Here is a 10,923-nt window from a genome sequence, read left to right as displayed (position 1 = left end):
TTGAATATGATGCTTTGCTAGACTAGATGCCATAGTCAGCTTTGACATGAATGCATTGGTGGCCCATGGTATGGGACACAGTGGCACTATGCAGCCGTACTATCTCACATAGGAGCATGCGGTTAGGAATGGCATATCCCTGTGCTACGACCCTTACCAACAGGGGTTTAGGTGTTGGATATATCACTGGGGGGAAGCCCGAGGTTGTGTACCAATAGTGGCAGTTAGAAGTACGCTCGACTAATCATTAGGACTATCGGCAACTTTGGTGATATAATAAGAGGACCAATCATACTACTTTTAAATTAATACAGGGCAAGGCCCATTTTACTTTCAGTACCCATGGCTAGCCTTCTTCAATAATCCTATGGGCATATCACGGGATGGGGTTCGCGGCTCATACCCGGAGCATACACGCACTGTGGTTGTGAGTAGCACATGACCTATGACTTAGAATTATTATTTAGGTGGACTAAGATAATAAAATGAACTGCACACATATAGGTTCATTTGTATTGTGTATACTTGTGTGGTCTTTCTTTTCACTTATTGGGCTGGTGAGCTCATCCCACATGCACATCATTTTTAGTTGATCTTGCAGGTTATCCGACTGAAGAGCTAAAGTCAAGATCCATCGTGGAGTTTTTAGTCAAGGATTGGTGGGTCCCTGAAGATCTTGAGCACGGGGCCAAGTGCCCTTGTGATAGTGGTGTTGCAGGACACCAACACTGATACCAACATCGGATTCTTTTTGGTTATTCTTGAAATGTTACCTCTTTTGTATTCTAGATATTTAAATTGTAATTCTTATGCATATATATATATACATAATATATATGTGTTATGTATTACAATTTGAGTATCAAGAGTATTGGGGTATTTACAAATATATGTATATGTAAGACTTCCACTGAATTACAGGATTTTTTTGACTTAGTGTGTATGTATGCTATGGTATGTTTACTGTATCAGATGATCCTAGCAGGTTTTGGGTTAACAGTGTTAACTCAGTCACCAGTCCGGTTCTGTATGGGAGGGGGTGTGACAGGATAACCTGCAAGATCATCTAAATATGGTGTGCACATGGGATGACTCACTAGCCCAGTGAGTGAAAAGAAATCAATGAATTATTCGCAATACAAATGCATTTATATGTATGCAAGTCCATTTTTATAAACCAGATCACCTAACCATCTAAGTCATAGGTGTGCTACTCACAACCACAGTGCATGTATACCCAGGATACAAGTCACGAACTCCATCCCACGATACGCCCATAGGGTTGTCGTAGAAGGCCAGCCATGGATACTGAAAAAGTAAATTGTTGTTACTCAGTGACATTAAAGTAAATTACTATTTTCTTAGCAATATTAAAGTGCAATGGGCCTTCCCTACGTTAAATTAAAGGTAGTATGATTGGCTCTCTGATTATATCACCAAAGTTATCGACTATCCTCGTAATCGACCGGGCATACTTCTAACCACCACCGTTCGTACATAACCTCGGGCTTCCCCCCAGTGACATACCCAACACTTAAAATCTACTGGGAAGGGTCGTAGCATAGGGATATGTCATTCCTAACTGCATGCTCTTATATGAGATAGTACGACTGAATAATGCCACTGCGTCCCCTTCCACGAGCCACCAATGCATTTGTTTCCAAGCCAACTATGGCATCTAGTTTAGCAATTCATTATATTCAATAATTTAAAGTCATCCATATCATAACTCAAAGCAAGAATAAGCATTTAACAATTAAAGATATCAGCATATCAAGTCATAAATAAATTTCATAATGCACACGTTAATGCATGCAAATGACATTTGTGAATGACTAGGCTACAGACAGTAATGAAAAGATGACATGGCTAGTCTATAAAAATAATGGAATGATGCAAAAACACTTCAAAAATAATGTCCATGTCCTCTTTCCACTTACCCAATTGTGTACAATGATCACCCTTAGTACGAGGAAGATCCAGTGTGTGATGACGTAAGTTTCTAGTGAAACCTATCATAAAAGAGGACAAGTTTAGTATATCTCCACTTTAGGTTCACAACCAATGAATTACGATGACCCAAACACGTTTAGAATCGTTAAAGGAGGTTACCCAAAAAATTTGGGCCCAATCGAAACCCGAAGGGTTGGATCGGTAGGTCAATCGACGGGCAAGGTACCCACTGATCCTTGCCCACCACTCGACTTTGGGGCCCTGTAAGGACTAGTGTGCTAGGAGTGATGGGCCAGTGCCCATCGATCTTGCTTATCGATCGAGCTAGCAGTCCATCCAGGACAGGCGGGCTCCAAATTTGTAGGTCCAACCATTTCTAGGAACCCACTACTCAGAGCCGAAATTTTGTTGTTCACTTTCATTCTTCATCCCACCTTGGGGAAACCACCAAGGGTCGATTTGATCGTGTTTTCCACCAATCTAAAGTCAAATATTGTGATTCTAACATAGATTTAGGACCGATTCAAAGTTTTAAGCTTGGATTTTACCTCTTTGCTTAATAACACTTCAAAAACCCCAAATCTCTTCTCTAGCTTAAGAGATCAACAAATGCTTCTCAAATCTCATAATTTCTTCCTTTAAAACCTTTAAAAAAAACATATAGGTCCTTCATTAAACCTTAGATTTATCATCTCAAGTGGGATTAATAAGATCTAAAAGATTCCTACCCAAATCGAAGGGTTTCACTTAGGGTTTCTTAGGGGTTTAAGAAATATAGACTTTACTCACCTCAAATCGTAGATCTTGCGATGAGGATCACTAATCCGACATTGAAATCAAAATATCCAACCTCGGCATCGTACAATGAGCATCTTCTCCCCTTTTTCTTCCTCCTTATTCCCTTCTCTCTCTTTCTTTTCCCTCTCTTCTTTAAAGTCTCATCCACTGTGTAAAACAATAAATAAGGGGAAAGAAAAGTAATAAATGCTATTTATACCTGGGTCAAAATATATAATGACCAAACTAGTAGGTCACATAGGTGGGTCCGACCCACCTATGACCACCCACCAGTCGACCAAAACTTAGCCGATTAATTTGGGATTTTGACAGGGCTCGACCCCAACATGCATTTCACTCTCGATAACTTACCCAAATGCGTACTCGACACAAAATACGGCTACGTACCTTTATTATGCATACATGACCTTGTGATACGTGCAAGTGCACAGCTTGGGATGCGGACTTTACTAGGCACTGACACCGACTCGTCTGGCCAATCCAAGTTTAGAGTCACCCTTGCCATCATGTTTCATAGGGTACCCGACTCAGCTTACTCTGGTTCAGGTCCTGCAAGACTAAACTAAACCAACCGAGTAATTAGACCAGGTATAGAAAGTTGGGTATCACATAAGTCTTCTATTATTTTTGGGGGCCTTACTCAAACTAGTAGTATGCAACTTTTGGAATTAACGGGCTCTATGGAAACCAAGTTACCAATCAGGTACCTTAGGGGGTGTTTGGTTCGGTAAATCTTTGGGATGACATTCTTTAGAATGATAATTCTTAAATTTTTGAGTTGTTTGGTTCCACTAGGTTGACCCTTATAAGTGAGCACCCTACTTCCCATGAATGATCATATTACAAAGGATGTGTTCCAAATCTGAGTTTACCTCAACACTTAAACTCAGATTTGAGCAACCTTTTTACCACCTAGTATAAAAGGAGAAAGCGGAAAGAAGTTCTCTATGGAAACCAATATCTCAACCCGCGAGAAACATGTACTAGCATCAAGGCAACCAAACGATTTTTCAGAAAGAAACATAATTCGGAAGAATGTCTATCAAAAGATTGACCTTCATATCCGATACATACACCATTTGATTTACCGAACCAAACACCCCCTTAGGTTTCCTCTTATTGAAGGGTAGCTTACCTTTGGAGACTGCAACCCTATACTGGATCTGTTCAAGAAGAAGCTTGAAGGTTGGAAGGCAAGGTTTCTCTCATATGCTGGAAGGCTGCAGTTGATCTCCTCAGTTTGCTATGTAATTTTATAGCAAAGGTGGAGTCTATGTTTTCAAATTTTTTATGGTCTGATCCCTCTTTGGAAAGGAAGACACACTTTATTTCTTGGGATGCTATATGTAAGCCTAAGGAGGAGGGGGGGTTTAGGGATGAAAAGAGTGAAAGACATGAATGTTGCTGTTATTATGAAGCAAATATGGTGGATTGCTTCTCATAGAAAGAGTATATGGGTGGACTGGATCTATAAGAGGTATTTGAAGAAGGAGACCATTTGGACTGTGAAGGCTAAAAGTGAAGCTTCTTGGGTGTAGAGGAAGATTCTAAAATATAGGATGGATTATTGGCATCCAAAGGGTATTCTTATTAAGAGATTTGGTGAAAGAATAAGATATGATTATGGTTTATCTCATCTTTCTATATTTGAAGAAATCATAAGGAATGGTGAATGGTAGCCCACTCCTGCTACTACTCTTGATCTTATAGAAGCTTGGTGAAGTCTTCAAACTATTCCTAAACTTCACTATGATGAAGAGGACTTGGTGGTATGGAAAGGGAATCCAACGAGTGTGTTTACTACTAAAACAATATGGGAGATAGTGAGGAGGAAAGAGAGAAAGGTTAGCTAAAAGAAATTTGTTTGTTTGAACGCAACATACCTCGGCGTTCATTCACAACTTAGAGATGCTCAGTTGATGCTCTACCAACAAAGACCAGCTCATCTAGAAGAGGATGAACATTAATCCTCAATGCATTTTTTGTTGGACAGGTATGGAAAGTAAAAATCATTTATTCTTTGAATGTCAATTTATATATGCTATATGGTGAAGGTTGCTCTATTATGCAATCAAAATGGGAAGAAATCTGATAGTGTCATGGAAATTGCATTGTGGGTAAAAAATGAATTTCATGATAATGATCCTCTCAGAGTAGTTGGAAAGTTAGCTTTTTGGGCCACAATCAACACATATGGCAGGAAAGAAACTTTAGGATTTTCAAATAAAAAATCCAAACTATTCTATAGATTATGGAAGCCATAATTACCGAAGTGAAGTTGAAATGCTTTACTATAAACTTTATGGCTGAATGCAACCCTTGAAATCAGTTCTCAATAACAAGTTGGGGAATCAAAGTCACTTGAAAAACAGTGATTCCTAGAGCTTGTTGCTGGTTCCTGGTTCTAGACACCTGAGAGCATGAGCATTACATTGTGACACATGAGAGAGCATCCTATGGAGGGCTGATCAGAGATAGAATGGGGAAGCCCATTGTAGCTTATGTGGGAATGGGAGATGTTACAAGTATATTGTGGTTGGAATTATAGGCTATCCTTAAAGGAATAAACATTTGTGTGGGAAGGAATATCATGGTGGTATCAATTAGATTAGATTTGAAATTAGCCATTGATATTTTAAATGGTGTGATAGAAGGGCGCAAACCAGAGTCATTAAAAGTGAAATCCTAATATCTCAAATTCTTTGGAAATGAAGGAATTCAAGCACGTTTGGAGGGAGATAAATAAATCAGCTGATTTTATGGCCTCTTATGCAACTGGTCATGGAGAGACTATTATTCAGGCTCAAGATTTTCCAGATAAACTGAATAGTTTAGTAAGAGATGATTCTGAATTTAAGATCTATTACAGATTGCAATTTTCTTTTTGATTTTCACTTATCCTGCTTGGTATCAAGGAGTCTTTTTTCTTTTCTTTTGGTTTGTCCATAGAAGGACAATGAGGCTGCCTTATGTTCTTTCTTTACTTAATACATTCACATCACTTAACAAAAAAATAAAAAAATGTCTCTGGCCCAAAAACAGAAGTTGTGAAGGAATGGGCTTGAGCAGACACTGTCTCCTTGCAGCCAACATATTGTGGTGAATAGGAATTTGCATATTGTAGGACATGGAGTTGATGAAAGGTGGGGGGACCAAGAAGGTTAGTGGGAGTGGTCATAGGTTACCTTTGTTATGAATACTCTCTGCTGGAATGTGAGGGCCCTTAATGCCCCTAAAAAACAAAGAGTGAAAAATATGCTTGCTGAAACTAAGGTTAAGAAGGGAATCTTGGTAGAGACTAAGGTAAGATAATAGAATATATTGTCCATTTTTTCAGGCTTGAAGCAGGGATGGAATTTCGTGTACAATGGTTGTAATATCCCGCTTCTTAAACCCGATCTGATTTCGTGGTTGAACCGGTTTAACTATGCAGGAACCGAGCCTGAGGATGTTAGAGCGGGTTCCTTATGGGCTATGATGGCACGGGTGACCTTAAACACCGGCTGGCCCGACAAGTCCGAGCCAGTGCCAGAAGAGACGGGAGTGCCCAAACCGTGTACGTGGACCTACCATAAGGCTATGTATGGATAGAACAGGTATTATATCCGTATTTTAAGATATATACGTATGCTACATCATATGCTTGGGGTAGGGTCCGAGCCGAGGTCCGAACCCGATCAAAATCCCATGTCTTGACTCTCGGGTGGGTATAACAGGTGGGTACACCCACCCACCTGAGTGACCCATCCAACACTATTCACTTAAGTAGGAATAGTATATAAAGCTTTATGATTTCTTTTCTTTCCATTTATTACCCTCGTACGTTTGGTGAGAAAAGTAAAGAGGAGAGAGAAAAGAAAAGGGAAGAAGGAAGGAAGAGGAAGAAAGGAAGGATTTCCGTGGCGCCGAGGCTAGATCTTGCCACTCCGGTGCCGGGAGAGTAATCTTCAACTCGAGATCTACAGTTGGAGGTAAGAAAAGTTGGGTTTTATGAACATTAACCATACCCACGCTTTAAACCCTTGATTCGAGCATGGTTTCTTAAGATCTAGTAACACCCTTTGAAATGATGAATCTAAGGTTTAATAGATGATTTATGTGTTGATCTTGAAGGATTTGAAGAGATAGTGACAAGGTAGAAGGAGCATTGTGAGTTGGAAGTGATTTGGAGGTTTGAAGTCATTCTTGAGCAAAGAAGGTAAGATGGTTCCCCTCACTCGAATCTAACTTAGATCTAAGCTAGAACCATCCTATAGGACTTTAAAGGTGTGAAGAATGGGTTGAGAAAAGCCCTATTTGGGTCCCCAAGGAATGGAGGAAGTTGAGAAGAAACTGGGGTTTTTCCGCCAAAACCGACGGGTACAACCGGCGGGTCCCTACCCGCCTGAGAGCACCCACCTGAGAGGGCAGGGGGTCCTTGGCCAAACCGGCGGGTAGGACCGGTGGGTAGACAGCCCACCTGTCCGACCCACCTGAGTGGCCAGAATGTGATTCTTAGGTCCGATCGAGCCCAAATCGGACGTGTGACCTTCTTTCGACGTTCTAAACACGATTTTGACATCAGATTTCATTAATTTTGATTCTAAAATGGTGAAGTACTAACCCCTCTCAATTATGTTAGGTTCACCAAATCCTACCCGATTCGCTCCGGATCTCACCCGTACCGAGCGGGAATCCTTGTACGCTACAAGTAAGTGGGGAGAGGACGTTTGGCCTTGTTTCAAGGCATTTGTTTGGCATTCATATAACCATATCTAATCTAGTCATGTCATCATGAATATGCTATATAGAATAGTCATTTCACACATTGATGTGCATATGTGCTATGTTTACTTTCAAATGCAAATTGAATGAGATGTTATATGTTGAATGTGGAGGTCATGTTGCATAATGCATTGATAGACTAGATGCCGTGGTCGGCTTGGAAACGAATGCATTGGTGGCCCGTGGTATGGGACACGGAGGCACTATGCAGTCGTACTACATATAGGAGCATGCGGTATTAGGATTCTCACCATCCCGTGCTACGACCCTTCCCAACAGGGGTTAAGGTGTTGGGTTGCCATGTGGGGGGAAGCAGGGGTCGCGGTTGTCGGACACTGTGGCGGTTAGGCATTACGCCCGGCGAGTCATGTAGGACAGTCGGCAACCCCGGTGGTATTTCAAGAGGGCCAATCGTACTGCTTTTAAATTGCTGGAGTCAGCATTGTCATTTAAATTATTTACATTTCTGTTGAGAGCCGGTGGACGGCATTGTCTTTATTTTTCCGAGTACTCACGGTGGGCCTTCTCCAACAGCCTTATGGGCGTATCGCGGGAGGGAGTTCGCGGCTCGTACCCGGAGCATACGCGCACTGTGGTTGTAGTAGCACTAAAACCAAAGACTTAGTAATGTTGATTAGGTGTATGTGATTTAAAATGAATTGCATGGCATGTAGTGCATATGATGTGTTGTGATGTGTGGACTGTTGTGTGTGGTCCACCTCTCTACTTACTGAGCTAGTGAGCTCATCCCACGTGTACACCCCCATTTTAGATGTTTTTGCAGGTCATGCATCTGAGGAGCATGGGGTGGGTCCCACAGTCGAGTTCCCTGAAGAGGACTGGTGGACCCCTGAGGAGTTTGTGCGCGGCGTAGACTGCGCATGTGAGAGCTGTGCTGTGGGACAGCAGTTCTGAGGCCGAGCTGAGCTCAACCTTGGAGGCCGTGCCGAGCTCCACTACCGAGGCCGAGCTGTGTACTCTGATGATTTTGATGAATTCTTGTATATACTTGATATTTGAACTTTATTCTTTTTGTGTATATATCATGCCTTCGGGCCCAAATGTATATAATTATTGTATCACCATTTGGGTATCAAGTATATGGGAATTATTTACAGGTAAAACTTAGTCTTCCGCTGATCTGATGAATTGATGTTTGTGTGTGTATGCTGTGGTGGAATACAGTATCTGATGATCCTGGCAGGTTTGGGTTAACCGGTGTTAACTCGGTCACCGCTCCGGTTCAGTGTGAACGGGGTGTGGCATGCATAGTCTACCTGTGGCTACCTGTTCACGTACAAAATGAAAATCAATTTCAATGTGTTTTGTACGTGCATGGAAGAGTGGGTTGGTTGCTAGGTAGGTTACGTCAATGTTGTCACAGTAAAGCAGTGGCGGGGAGGAGGAAACACCAAGATCAAGTAACAGTTGATGGAGCCATAATAGTTCAGTTGCAGCATTGGCAAGGCCTTTGTATTCAGACTCCGTGGAGGAACGGGCCATAGTATGTTGCTTCTTAGAGCTCCAAGAGATTAAATTGGGTCCCAAAAATGTGCAATAGCCACTAGTGGATCTTCGATCGTTAAGGCAGCCGGCCCAGTCAGTGTCAGTATGCTCATGAAGCTGGAGTGAGGTGGAACGCCTAATGAGAATACCAAGGGTGATGGTATCTTTTAAGTACCGAAGAATCCGTTTCACAGCAAGCCAGTGATCTGTGGTGGGTGAGTGCATGAACTGGCACACCTTGTTGACAGAGAAGGCGATGTCTAGGCGTGTGAGGGTGAGGTACTGCAGGGCACCCACTGTACTGTGATAAAGAGTGGGGTTAGCAAAGGGCGATCCAGTAGTGCTAGATAAGGCAGTAGTGGAGCTTGGCGTGGGCATAGGTTTGGCACCATCCATTTTTACCTTGCATAGGAGGTCATGAATGTACTTGGATTGAGTGAGATATTACCCAGTTGTGTTCCTGTGTGCCTTAATACCGAGAAAAAAATGGAGATCACCCAAATCGGTAATGGAAAATCAGTGCCCAGAGTGGTAATTATGTCTTGAACTGCAGAGGGGCTTGTGTTAGTAACCATGATGTCATCAACATAGACCAATATGTAGTAGTGTTGCTTGAAGGAGATGCGCACATAAAGAGCACTATCAGAGGCCAAGGAAGTGAACCCAATAGAGGCTAAGAATGTGCCAAGCCGATGGGACCATGCTTGTGGGGCCTGTTTGAGGCCGTACAAGGCGCGTTTAAGATAGCAAACATGAGTGGAGTAGGTAGGATCCATGAACCCCTGAGGCTGTGTCATGTAGATCTGTTCTTGGAGAGAGCCATTAAGAAATGCATTCTTGACATCCAACTGTCAAAGGACCCAACCTTAATCGCAATAGAGAGAACAACCCTAATGGTAGTTAGTTTGACCATCGGACTGAATGTATCAGACCACCAGACTGAATGTATCAGACCCCTTCCCGTTGGTGAAAGCCCTTGGCCACCAACCGGGCTTTGTAACAAGCTATTGTGCCATCTGAATGGCGTTTGATTCGATACACCCATTTATTTCCAACAATGTTCATGGATGGCTGATGAGGTACTAAGGTCTAGGTACCATTGCGCATGAGAGCATTGAACTCCTCACTCATAGCTATCCGCCAGTGAAGTGCTTTATTAGCTGCAATATAGGACATCGGCTTATCAGCGGTAGGGGGTAGAGTGGCAAGGAGAGCTTAGGAAATGGGATGTTTAGTAGAGAGGAGGGTGAGTTTGGGGTTCGGTTTGGTTATGCCAGCACAGAGGCGGGTGACCATGGGGTGGTGAGAGGGCACGGTTGGGGAGGTAGGGGCGGTGGGATTGGTGGTTGAGGGGGAGGGAGGAGTGGTTCGGTTGGGGTTGGTGAGGGTAAGGTCGAGTATGGGTAGATGGTGGGGCTATCGTTGGAGATGATGGCCGGGGTAGAGGGCAGGACAGGTGTAGGTGGTTGGGGCATAATGGAAGGAAAGGTTTTCTCATCAAAAGTGACATGCCTAGAGATGTATGTATGGTCAGTGGATGGATCAAAACACCAATACCCCTTGTGATGGTTACTATAGCCTAGGAAGATGCATTGAGTGGATCGAAGCTCCAGTTTATGCTTATTATAGGGGTGGAGCCAAGGGTAGCAAGCACACCCATAGGTACGTAGAATCTTGTAGTCTGGTGCTATTCCATAGAGTATCTGAAAGGGGGAGCGAGATTAGAGAATAGGGGTAGGGAGTCTGTTAATTAAAAAAGTAGCAGTCTCAAAAGTCGATTCCCAAAATTCCATGGGATGGTTGGCATGGGCTAGTAGAGTCAGACCAGTTTCCACCACATGGCAATGTTTACGTTTAGCCTTGCCATTCTGTTCAAAAGTATGGGACAGGAGTATTGGTGAA

Source organism: Macadamia integrifolia, chromosome 2 (genome assembly GCF_013358625.1).
Source record: "Macadamia integrifolia cultivar HAES 741 chromosome 2, SCU_Mint_v3, whole genome shotgun sequence".
Classification (NCBI taxonomy): Eukaryota; Viridiplantae; Streptophyta; class Magnoliopsida; order Proteales; family Proteaceae; genus Macadamia; species Macadamia integrifolia.
Note: the sequence above shows the minus strand (reverse complement) of the source record.